We start from the raw sequence: 13,991 nt of genomic DNA, 5'->3' as shown, positions 1-13,991 counted from the left end.
CTCTCTCTCTCTCTCTCTCTCTCTCTCTCTCTCTCTGTGTGTGTGTGTGTGTGTGTGTGTGTCTCCCTGTCTCTGTCTCTGTATCTCTCTTTCGCTTGCTCTTTTGACCCAGCTAAAAGCCCTTAACATACAACAATAGCAACAAAAAGGAACTTAGATGTTCTTAACAACCAGAAATAATGATTGGATTCAAACTCAAGGTCCAAACTACCACACAGAACTCTTCAAAAATAAGCAAATATTAAAGAAAAAAGCACGAATGTATAAAAAGCAGAAATAAAATGATGTATATATCAGTGTTTTTCCGGCATGCACTATTTTTTCTCACACTTGTGCCTAGTGCCACAGGAAGTAGGAAGGCATCGTAGCCGTGGATCTTGGGGCTGAATCTTCCCTGGAAACCACCTTCTCTTGATGGGAGTGGTCTCTGCATTACCCAGCACGGGTTTCTCAGCTGCCAGTCTGCTTCCTTCTTCTTCCCTGAGACTTCACTGAATCTGGTGTTTGCTTACATTACCAGCTTGTCAGTGTCATTCCTTTACAAGATTACAATAGGTGTCTGTAACGACACTGTCACCATGTGGTAGCTACACTACATCTACCGAGGTGACTGCCTGATTAAAGTTACTGAACATCCAAATTTGCTAAAGTGTCTCAAGGATATATATAACGTGCAAATTTCTCAAGACAAGAGAGCAGGGAAGGATATGGTGAAAGGAAATTAACTGTGAACCATAGAGTACCCAGAAACACTGGCTGTTATAATTCATGGAGAAGGAAGTTCACTTGAAGAAAGCTATGAAATAACTCAAGTCATGCACTCAGGCAGCACTGCAGAACATAATCAGAGGAATAGATAAATAGATGAGAGCTGGGAATAACAGACCATGTCCATCACACAAAACCAGCAAACCACTAATTCTTTTTTGTTATTTTTAATTAATTGCAGTTTATTCACTTAGTATCCCAGCTGTAGTACCCTCCCTCATCCCCTCCCAATCCCACTCTCCCTCCCTCATCTCCTCCTATGCCCTCCCCAAGTCCACTGATAGGGGAGGTCCTTCTCCTCTTCCATCTGACCCTAGCTTATCAGGTCTCATCAGGACTAGCTGCATTGTCTTCCTCTGTGGCCTGATAAGACTGCTCCCCACCCCACCTTAGGGGAGGTGATCAAAGAGCCAGCCACTGAGTTCATGTAAGAGACAATCCCTGTTCCCATTACTAGAGAACCCACTTGGACACTGAGCTGCCATGGGCTACATCTGTGCAGGGGGTTCTAGATTATCTCCATGAATGGTCTTTGGTTGGAGTATCAGTCTCAGAAATGACCCCTTTGCCCAGATATTTTGGGTTTGTTGCTCAACTTGTGGATCTCCAGTCCCCTCGCAAACCAGTAATTCTAACTAGAATTAGTGGTAATTTTACCCACCAGAATATTAAAAACAAAAAGTAACAAATGAAAACCCTGTGATATGAAAATCTCAGTAAAAATGGAAATGTCATGAGATGAACTTCAACAAGATCTTGTGATAAACTCCTCAAGGAAGTAGGAAGGACTAGAGCGTGGCTCAGTACACATGTGTCACACCTAGGGCAATAGTACAGGGCAGAGAAAAAGGAATAGTGTTGGCAGGAACACCGTAAGGAGAGAAGATACATGAGATTAAATCTCTCCAGTCTTATTTAACACAGGGCCATGAGAGTAAGCTAGATAAAGCTGAATGAGACAAAGGATAAAAGGAGATACAGGTGGGTCAGAAAAGCACCAAACTCCTTTCTAATGACCATGTGATGACACTCAAAACTCCGAGACACCGAAGGAAAATCTTCGACTTAATAAGTGCTGTAAGTATAACTGAAAAATATAACACACATACACACACACACACACAGTTTCCCTACATACCAATAATAACGCTTTGAGAAGAAAATTAGAAATTTAACTCTTTCAGTTTTCTTCAAAAGAAAGTAAGTGATGGCTTCACTTTTGTGAGGAAAATTTTAAGGCACCCAGAAAAAAAATAAAAATAAGAGTACACATGTAAATGAACTGCCACACACTCTGACTAACAAATGACATGGTGAAATGGTTATATTATTAACAGCAATCAATAGAATCAATGCAATCTACACCAGCAAAATAGATATGAAACAGTCACATGGACACGAGGAAATCATACACATGGAAATTAACCCCAAGAGAGAGTATTCCTGGGGCTATTACAGGACCTGACCACATATCATAATACAGAAGGACAAGGTCAAAGACAAGGTCCTGCACATGAAGAAACATGTAGAAAATGGAACAGAACACAGAACCCAGAAATAAACACACAGCAGAGAGACAATGAGAGCCAAATATATCAAAGACAAATCCCCAAAAAGACACCCTTCGAAATTCTGTACTAGAAAAATGATTGTGCAGAAGAGTGACACAAGATCCATATCTCTCATCCTACACAGAAAACAATACAAAGTAGACCAAGGAACTTCCTGGAAAAGTTTAAGTGCTAGAGGAAAACATGATTAAATGCTTAATAATTCAAAATATACAGCACTGTCTGAAGGAGGTTCCAGGAGCACAGAAGTTACACAGGAAAGAACGATAAAGGAAATTCGTGGAGTACAAAGCTGCAAAGGTCTGAGAAGCACACAAAGAGTGAACAGCAGTGAAGACAGTGAAATAAATACTTAGGGTTTCTCCACGTTGGGGGTTAAGAGCCGCTTAATGTAAACACATGCAGTCCAAACTACCGGATACAAAATTGACGTATTTCAAAATTGGGACACAGAGTTCATTCACAAAACAAGCACCCAAAGCCAAAACATATACATACCAACTTTTTAATTCTTGAAACACTTTATATTTTATGTAGTGATGTGTCGGCCTGCATGTCTAAATGCAGGTCACATGAGTGCCTGGTGCTAACATAGGACAACAAGAGAGAATCTGATCCCCAGACACAGGGTAACAGACAATTGTGAGCCATCAGGCACAGCCTGGGAAACAAGCCATGCCCTCGGAAAAAACAACAATGCTCTTAATGGCTGAGCCAGCTCTACAACTAGCTAAAAAAAAAAAAAAAAAAAAAAAAAAAAAAAGTTTTTACATGCTTGAAACCCTTAGTCACAAAATTACAAATTCAAAACCAACTCTTAGTACTTCTCACCCTGGTCAGAATGGCTAAAATTAAGAAAACCAATGGAGAAGCCAGGTATAGTGAGAAAAAAATTTTTTTCCAGACAGGGTTTTTCTATGTAGCCCTGGCTGTCCTGGAACTTGCTCTGTAGACTGCAGACCAAGCTGGTCTCAAACTCACAAAGATCCACCTGCCTTTGCCTCCTAAGTGCTGGGGTTAAAGGCTTAGAACTATTTTTAATTCCGCCTCTCCAGAGGCAGAGGCAGGAACAGGTGAATCTGTGACTCCATTCCAGCCTGGTCTACATAGCCAGTTGCAGGACAACTAGAACTACACAATGAGGTCTGGTTTCAAAAAAAAAAAAAAAAAAAAACAAGAAAAAAGACAATGGAGTGCAACAAATGAGGTGAGGGTATGGGAAAGTAGGATCCTTAGTCACCCCTGCTGAGAAGATCAACTGGTAAATCCATTTTGGAGGTTTTTAAAAACTAAAACTTTAAATCACAAGTTTACCCAGCATAGGAAAACTGAGCCCTTGCTCACAGCTCCTAGATTCTCCCACAGACAGCTTGCACACAGAGGCAACTGCTGTGCTAGCCCCAGAGTTAAGAAACAGAAACGGCTGTTTGTGGTGGCACACGCCTTTAATCCCAGCACTCAGGGAGGCAGAGGCGTTGACTACATTAGTTCAGGAAGTTTGTCCTTGGTGGAGTAAGTATGCAGCTGGAGAGGATACTTAAAAAACTGCCCACTCGTCCCAGTTCATTCTCTGCTTCCTGCTTAAAGATTTTGAGTTCACGAGCTTCCACCTGGTCCTGTTATCACATCTCCTGTCACTTTCTGTGATCTCCTGTCATGATAGACAGTTTCCCCCTGAAACTCTAACCCTAAATAAACCTTTTTTCCCATAAAGTGAGTGACTTTGGCATCCTCTCAGGTTATCAATAAAATAGCAATTAATAATTTATGAAAAACTCAGACAATATTTTATGCCTTCCTAATCAATCCCAAAGAAACACTCTACAATTGGTTTTACCTAGTTACATGTGTTTTATGATACAGAAGTCAATAGAACCATCACTAACCTTATCAACAAAGTTAAGGAGTTTAACAAAGGCACAAAGGTACAGCCCAAAGAACATAGAGAGAAAGATCTCAAACACCAGAGTTGTGCTCAAGAACATACATAAATAAAGCTAAATGAAATGTCAAAGACAGTTCATAATTTGAAAACCAAATTTAATAGAGATATAAAAATAATGATAAAATATAAAATGGAAGGAAAATTAATAGAAAATCTCAAACATCCAACTACAAACTCAAGAGAAAACTTTAGAAATAGAATTTACTGATTAGAGGTCAAATATCAATAATTGAATTAAAGTAGAAGAGTTAGGCTAACATGCAAAAAATAGTTTAAAAATGGAAAATATAGGAGCACACAAGAAATACCTGGCAACAAGATAGGTCAAGTATTTGAATTATAGGCATAGATGAGGGAGAAGCATCTCTGCTTGATGGTACATACTGTATCTTCTACAAGATCATGAATGAAGCCATTTTCAAATTAAGGAGTGGTTATCATTTCAATAAAAGGGGCAGATAAAACACCAAACAGACAAGAGTATAAGGTAATTCAGCATGCCCTCTTTAATAAATATAACAAATGGAGAGTTCCTAGTACTCCAAAATAAAAACATGCAAAAGAAATCCCATCAGAAAAAAAAGCTGGTTCTTATGTGGAAATTATGTAAGGAATATGATTATAGAAAAATGTATGTAATCTCCTAAATGAACCTGATGGATGGCCAGCCTAGACTAGTGTGCTCAGCAAAACTATCTACCATAACTGAAGGACAAAGAAAAACATCCCATGAACCAAGCAAGTTAAAAATTTCATATCAAACAGGAAAGTCCAAAACTAAATCAAAATACAGAAAACAACATTTCAAACTGTAAAAAGGAATAAGTTGCAACCAAGGGAATATAGAAAGAAAAAAAATCAAGTGAAAATAATTTGAACACAAAGTGCTGGGGACCAGCCTCAGCCCAGTGTGGGTCATGAGACGGGAGGAATGGAATGGAATGAGAAAAAAATCACTTCACACATGAGGCAGGTACAAGCTGGTGACGACTCATTTCAAGAAACTGTTCTCAGGAGGCTGGCTCTCTGGTGTCTGCTCATTTTTTCTCCTTCTTCCCCTTAAAGCAGAGAGTCAATCCCAGTCTTTTATTGTTCAATCATTTCCTTATACATTTTTCTACATGATCAAAAACCTTTTTGTCTTTCCCCAGAATATTGGCTTTTCCCCAAAACCCACAGATGAGAATAAACAGAATATAGCAAGCTGTCTGCTACATACACGGTACAGCGATTGGACCCAAGAACTCATAGAACAGAATATAGCAAGCTGTCTGCTACATACACAGTACCGTGATTACATTGCAAGCAAACAAACATATTTAATCATTACTCAGTGCTTTTCTCAGACAAACTTCTACATCATAGGTCATCTGGGCAGTCCTTTCTGACTGCAGCAGTCTGGGGGCTGAGTGTGGAAACTCAAACAATTCCTGATATTGTTTGATATCCATGAACTGACTAAAGTTTTTCAGGGAACAATTAGCACAAAGGGCCTCTATGAATTCAATTTCTTGTTCAGATAATTCAGAGTTCACTTTACAGGAGGAGTAATGCTTCCTCCAGAGTGGTTGTTTCTGAGCCATTTTCTTCTCCCCCAGTCCCCCTAGAAATCTTAACAGTTGCATTGACTAGGAAAAAGACGGAGTCACAGTAAGAAACAAAGCAGGTAAACATATAGGAGAAAGCAACGCCATTTGTGGACTGGTAATCCAGAGATGTTTTCTCCAGGGTGATGGTGCCGAAATTGTGTCAAACAGCTACTTCCGCAACCATATAATCCCTGATAATTATTCATCATTTCATGGATGATATTTTGTTGGTTGATTCTGATGAAGATACTTTAAAGAAAATGCTTTTTAAAAAACACAAAAAATTCTAAAAAAAAAAAAAAAAGAACTAATTGGATTCTTCCATGTATTGTAAAGAAAACAACAATTCTAGAGGCACCAACATTCTATACTGATGAAAACAAGGTGGAAATGGCAGGTTATAAATCAGACAAAATAAACAAGGTGATCAAAAGCCCACATTCTTCCGTTCAAAAATCAGAATTGTATGTAATCCTTATGGTATTATTAGATTTTCCTGAACCTCTTAATATAATTATTGACCCTCAATATGCAGAAGGAGTTGTTTTATATATAAAAACTGCTAAATTTATTACTGGCAACTCAAAATTAACTTTGTCATTTATACAATTGCAACAGGCCATCAGAAATAGAAACTATCCATTATATATACTCATATTTGGTTTCATATAGGTTTGCCAGGTCCATTGGCATGAGGAAATGAGAAAATTAACCAATTACTAATAGGAAATGTGTTAGAAGCCTCAAAATTTCATAGAAAACACCATGATAACAGTAAAGGTTTAAAGAAAAATTTTCTATCACTTGACAACAAGCCAATGAAAGATTTTTTAAAAATGTCCTGTGTATAACCAAACTCCATCACCTGCTAGAAATAATCTTAGGGGCGCCAAAAGAAATGAAATCTGGCAAATGGATGTGTTTCATTTTGCAGAATTTGGAAGACAAAATATGTACACCATACCACAGATAGATATTCCAGGTTTCAATGGTCAACTGCTTTAAGTTCTAAAAAGCCTGATTGTGTAATTACACATTTGTTGGAAATAATGGTTATTATGGAGATACCTGCATAAAGTAAGACTAATAATGCTCCTGGTATAATAAAGCAATTTGTTGCATATTATAATATAAAGCACATTAATATATAACATTGTTATACCATTACACACAACAGGACAAGCTATTGTAGGAAGGGCTAATTGTATTTTAAAAGAGATGCTTATTAAACAAAAAGGGAAAGTAAGGACCCCAGAGACAGGCTAATAATGCTTTGTTAACTCTAAATTTTCTTAATGCTGGTAAAAAAAGAAACAACAGCAGCTAAGAGAAACTGGGTTATAAAAAAAAAAAAAAAAAACAACTGTAAAACTAAATCAACCCATTTACTATAAGATGTGTTAATAGAAGAATGAAAACCTGCAACAGTTTTGAGATGGGGACACGGTTATGCTTATGTGTCTACAGGGAAAAGAATATGGTTACCAACAAAACTCATAACGATTAGATTTGACCAAAAAAGATTTCCTACTAGCTGAAACTTAAATGTCTTTGCATGGTAAATTAATCATATTGGCCACCTAATCCTCATGATGTAAAAATGTACCTATAATATCACCTTTAAAAGTGTGTTTATTTTCAGAGCAGATAACAATAAAGATAAAGCAGGCAGCCCAGTGATTCTGCCTCACAGATTGCCTCAGTTACTGTTCCCACAAGAATCTACATACAGGAAAAATTCAAAGGGGCTAGCGCAAATGATTGATCCCATAGAGACTAGACAAAAAACTCACAGAGACCAGACAAAAAACACAGACACCACACAAAAAACGCAGAGACTGGACAAAAAAAGATACATCTGGCTTTTCCAGCACTTGGCCAATATCCTAATTTTTTAAGAGTAACCAAAAAGATGTTTTTACCCCCAGGCAGCAAAAAATAATTTTAAGAACAGGACATCACCATTCCCAGGAGGTGGGGTGTGTGTTTTTGATCATCTGGTGGGTTATAGATTAGACATGATAAGAAAAAAAAAAAAAAAAAAAAAAAACAAGGTCAAGGTTAAAACCAGACCAGGAATCTTTTTCTCCCCTCTATCCTTCTTTTTCTCTATTTATCTCTCCTCTAAAGGAGAAAAAATAAAAAGGGGGGATGTAGGATTATAGGATAAAAGGTAGATTATTGAATCTACTAGTGTCAAATATTATGGATTATTGTGTACTGATAGAAATTTAAACTTGTTGTGTTCAACTTTCACTTAATATATTAGACATATTCAACTTAGCTGAAAATGTGATGGGAAGTTCCAGTTTTATGAAGCTAAATATTGCAAACTGTTCAGGATGATTGCAGATATAAATTAGTAGTTAGTCACCTATAAATAATCTTACTTGTAGTCTTGTCAGGTATTACTTTAATTAATTAGAGAAATAAGATTTATTCTCTTGTATATGTTTTCAAGGTTAAATAGATACTACATAGCTAGAAACAAGTAACATTGCTCAATAAATAGATAGATAGATAGATAGATAGATAGATAGATAGATAGATAGATACAGACAGACATAGGCCATCTTCAAACACTTCAGTGATCTACAGAATATGGCATTTAAAGATGCTTTAGTAATGAAAGACTTTTCTGACAGAGAGACACATCTGCTCTTGGCAACACCTTTAATCTACTTCAAAGAAGATGATGGGCATCAAAGAAAAAAAATGTGGCAAGATAGCCACTGGAGAAAAAAACAAAACAAAACAAAACATAACAGTTCTTCAACTGCTAATAGCAGGCTGTCTGAGCAAGCCGTGAACAAACAGGACACTAGAAAACTGACTGTCCAACTTTGCAGAGACTAAGTGGTCAATCCTTCAAAATTCCTGCATCACAGAAAAGCCTGTCAGATATTCTGGGCCAGTAGGCTGAAGATCAGATTCCCCAGTGACGCCGAGAAACCTCTGGTGACTGTCTAGGCAGTCAACCATCTTTGTCATAGAGCTGTTTGCTCTATGCTTCCTATATACTTAGGTAATATTTATTTCCTTCTTAAGTCTCTGATGATTGGGTTAAAGACTAGTTACAGTCTCACACTTAAACTCAGATTGTTTAGAATGATAAAAGTTGATTCAGGTACTGAACTTTAAAGTTACCAAGATAAGATAGAGAGTAAAATACATTATCCAAGGGTATTAACTATATACATGTAAATCTTACCTAATAATGTTCATAATTGTAATTATTGTATATAGTTTATTATTGCAAGAAAAAGCCTTTCATTGGACTAAGAGAGGGAGATTTAAGCATAATGTAGAGGGAAAAAGTACGGGATTCCACCACGGGCAGAGGTCTAGGAGATATGACGAAAGAGCAGCTGGAAAAAGAAAGCCAAAAATGATTTATGCTGGAAGCCAGACTAGCATAGAAAGTTAAAAATAGAGTAATGTCTGTTCAGTATTGTGCCAAAAATCTCATTAAACAAATATAATAGTTCAGTTGGAATTATTTGGGTGCTATCCATGATAAAAGAAAAACTGCAACACACACCTACACACAATTTTAAAGCCAATAGGAGCTGTATCGCCAAGCATACCTCAGCGTGGGTGACAGACAGCTCAGCTCACGAAAGCTAAAAACGTGTAGCTCTCTGCATAATTCACAGATGGACTCAGCCTCTTCCAGACGAGGCTTGCCTGAGAGTGTCTTGTCCACTTGGGAATCTTGTACACTGTGGATCTGGTCAGTTTCTGGTACTTCTAGAAGCTGCTGAGTTTACTTCCTGGGCTTTTTTTCCCTAAGATTTTATTTAACACTGGGGAGGGGGTACGTGTACACGGGGCTGTAGAGGCACAGTCATTGAAATCCGTGGAGCTAGCGTTACACCCAGTCAGCTAGAGCTGACTGGCAGGTGCTGGGAACCGAACCGGGCTCCTCTACCAACAGCTGTACCTTCTCTTAAAAGCTGAGCCATCCCTCTGGTGCTAACTTTCTGAATTTTAATGAACTTCCCTACAGGATAAAGTGTTTCCCTTTTGTTTAGCACAACCTGTTCTCCTTGAGCTTCCCTCCAAGAGAGAATGTTTTATCTCAGAGGAATTGCTCTACAGATACCACTCTTCATTTCTGAGCCACCCACCACCACCATCACCACTCATCACCAACGACTTTAAAAACACTGTCTTTAGACAATGGGAGACAAAAAGCTCTCCCGGATTGAAACTGCTGTTCTAGAGCAGCCTTTTAAAAAGGTGATATCCTATCACTGACCCACTCCCTCAGCCTTATCCAGAAATGGCTTCAGGACTACTTCACCTTGATCACCATTCTAACATTCTCCTAGCAACTTCCAGTGTCCTTCTCCCCCCAGCTTCTTCTCTGCTCCTCTTTGTCCCTGATAGTAACGGAGTGGTCAGGTTGGCAGTTGCTTTGCTACATCCTCTTGCATACAGAGAATCTCGGTAATGGAATGTTACCAAAAGCATGTCTTCCCAGGTACCTAACCATACCCATTAATATGATGGGGTTTTAGACCACAGTTGCTGGAGTGAATCAAAGACTAGACCTGGGAAGGGGGGGAGGGCTTCAATGTGAGGGGGAGCAACTTCTTTTGTTTTAAGTGTAAATGAGTGAGGTGAATTTCAAAGAAGTGTTGAAGACCTGCTTGACATAGGAGGGGTTAAAAGGTTTTTCATGGGTCTAGAGGTCTAATGAAAGGTGAAGGTATTATCTCAAGGTTATGGGAAGAGATCAGTAGGGTAAAACAGCAAGTCTGTCAGGTGATGAAGAGAAGGGGAAGCGAAGGCTCAATAGGAAATGATCATTGGTGTAATAATTTCTAGAGAGAAGCAGTGTTTGCAAAGACTGATTAGAACTGTAATGATGTGGAAAAGTTGCATTGCTGCAGGTCCACAGGCTAATCATGTTATCTTGGGCTATTTTTTTGTTTTTATATTTTTTATTTAATTTATATTTTTAATTTAATTTAATTTAATTTATTTACCTGTATGTCCAGACAGCATGTGCATGCAGCAGCCAGAAGAGGATGTCAGATCCCTTGGAACTGGAATTATAGATGGCTGAGCTACCACATGAGTGCTGGAAGTTAAACCTGGTCCTCTGGAAAAGCAGTGTTAACTGTTGAGCCCTCCTCCAATCCCATCTCAGGCTAGCTTTAGCCCCTGAAATAGCCATTCCTTGATAACTAATATCCTGTGGCTAGTAGATTAAAAAAAAAAAAAAACTTTTTGGAAACTATTAATCTAGTTTCCACCAACCCCAAAGTTAAGAAAGTCATCAGACAAGCAGGAGACAGGGTAAGGCTCTTGGGAGGATATGAGGGGAATTCAAGCCAAGACTCCTAATAGCAAAGGCCAGAGTCTGAAGAGGATACTAACTAGACTATTCTCCTAGTGTGTTGGGAACACCAACACACCCGTAAAAACTTCAACCCCAAATTCACCCTGCCTTCAAGAGGTGCAGGGAAAAAGATAGAGCAGTTAGAGCAGAGATGAGGGACTACCCAACCACTGCCTGACCCAACCAAATAACCACACTATGGGAGAGTGCCAACCTCTGATACTATGAACGATACTCTGCTAAGCTTCCAGACAGGAGCCTGGCAGATATGTCCTCTAAGAGACTTTACCCAGCACTGCCTCAAAACAGACATGGAAACTAATAGCTGAACATATGGTGACGAGTAGGGAGTCTTGTGGAAAAGTGGGAGGAAAGAGAAAAGGTCCTGGAGGTGACAGGAACTTCACAAGAAGACCAACAGAGCCAACTAACCAGGCCCCAGAGGTGCTTGCTGAGACTGAAGATCAACCAAAGTCCTTTTAGGAACTGGACTTAGGCCCTCTACTAAAATGTAGCAGATGGGCAGCTTAGGCTTCATGTGGGTCCTCTAGTAATGGAACAGGGGACTGCATTGGACACTCACCTGATAGATTTTTTGATCACTTCCCCCTGGTGGGACTGCCTTGTCAGGCCACAGGGGAAGAGGACATGCTCAGGCCTGATGCAACTTGATGCGCTGGGTACATGGGAAAGGGAGCTCACCTTTGCTGAGAAATAGGGTAGAGGGTAGAGGAAGAGATTGGATGGGAAGGATGAGGCTACAACCAGGATGTAAAGTGAATAAAAAATTAATTAAAAATGCATCAGAGCATGAGACCTTCCACTGACCTCCGTCTGATGCCTTGACAACTGTAAAAGGAACTTTCATTTGCCCGTTTTACTTGTTGTCTCAGAGGCTTACTGCCTCCTTCTAACTTAGGCCTAGTCCTGGAAGCTTCTAGCCTCTGTACAGTCTAACCTAGGCCTAGACCATTTTCAGCCTGAGACTTACTGCTTAAACAAGCTCACCTTTGTTCTTGCTGAGCTCTGGGCTAGCTATTTCGATTCAGCTGTTCTGGCTCAATCTCCTCTCCAAGCTAACTTAGTCAATCTGGCTTTCCTCTGGACTTCTGAATTGCTCTGCTTGGCCTCAAACTAACTTCAAGAGTCTCTTCTAGTCTTCTGGCTTTCTCATTCTCTGGCTCATTCGGTCTTCACCTGAGTTCTCTCACTGCAATCTATTACTGTCCCAGTAAAACTGCCTCCTCACTCTCTGCATTGACCCTTAAATACCTTCCCTTTCCTCTCTTCTCATAAGAGTTGGGCATATTCTATTCTGTCAAATCTTTCTCTTATTCATCACTGTTTTTGCCACTCAATTAAACACCACTTTGAAACATGGGTGCTTCCTTCTACAATCTTTACCTTCATTGTTTGGAATTAAATGCATGTACCACCATGCCTGGATCTAAGCTTTTCTTCACCGGAAACTAAGATCTGCTTGCCTGTCTCCTGGATTAAAGGTGTGTTATCACCCAGACCTAGATCTTCAGATGTGATCTCTTGACAGTTGGGTCACACAGGCCTAAAAGGTCTTTGGATGTGATCTCTTGCCAGAACAGCCATGTTCTGAATTAACATTCCTCTACAGATAATGACTTTCTTTGTTCTGTAAACTATAAAACTTTTATGAAGCTTCTTGCTTCCACATTGGAACATAGAATTTGGGGTAACCAAAACCTGTGTTGCCAGACCTTGGTAACTCCAATTTGCCTCTAGAATATAAACTCTTATCCCCTTTAAGGTTGAGTTTTTGGTTTTTTTTTTTTTTGTTTGTTTTGTTTTTTTAAACATCAACATGGGAGATTCCAGCCCACTTGTCATCTGAATGCCTGTGCTTCTAATTCTCTCTGCTTTTCTACGTGCTCCACCAAAGCTATCTTGAAGGGTTGTTTACCTCCACCCCATTTAGCAACTGAGAATAGTTTCCCAATGCATCCTGAAGCTGTGACCATGACATTACTGTGTTGGGCTTAATTCTTAGACCTATCAAAGAGGTATGGAGGGTGGAGACACTTTTTTTTTTTTTTATCAAATCAGATGACATTCTATTTATCATGGGGTTCACTGCAAACAGAAAAGGTGGTGGGGAAGCACAATGCTTGCACTGAGATTGGCAATAGGCAACAGGGTTCAAGTCTTAGGCTTTTCTTACAATTATAATAGGAGCTGTTCCACTGGAAACTCAGTTACATTCATGACCCCTCAAGTGTGACTTCAAGGGCCTCAAGTGAACAAGTTACTCACCATTTGGCTGTAAAGCTAAGGACATTTTCACAAAGCTATGACCATGGCCCAAGAAGCCCTGTACCCCTCACTCCCCCCACATCAGACTCATCAATTCCAAAGCTGATCTCCCATTTACCCTCCAGATTCTTCAGCCTATGACTAAACACAAAAAGCAAATGACTGGATTCCTGCTGGGGGAAAAAATATGTGTGTGTGTGTGTGTGTGTGGCAGGGGGGGCGGAGGTGGGGGTGAGCAAGAGACCAAGAGGGAGATAAGCATAGGGACTTGCAGGTAAAGAACAAAGAAGTTACCATACCACAGCCTAAAGGCATGCAGCAAGAGGCAGGAGACACCAGGAAGATGCAGCTTTCCAGAAGAAAAAAAGCTTGTCATCTGGTGTTTGGGAAGGGCCATATAAGACATAAGCCTCTGCCTGAACCGGAGGTCAGGTGAACACCCCAGATGAAAGCTGAAGACAGAAAAAGCCAAGGACTCCACA

This window comes from Meriones unguiculatus, chromosome 1, assembly GCF_030254825.1.
Source record: "Meriones unguiculatus strain TT.TT164.6M chromosome 1, Bangor_MerUng_6.1, whole genome shotgun sequence".
NCBI classification, from domain to species: Eukaryota; Metazoa; Chordata; class Mammalia; order Rodentia; family Muridae; genus Meriones; species Meriones unguiculatus.
The sequence above is the reverse complement of the archived record's forward strand: the minus strand, read 5'-3'. Positions refer to the sequence as shown.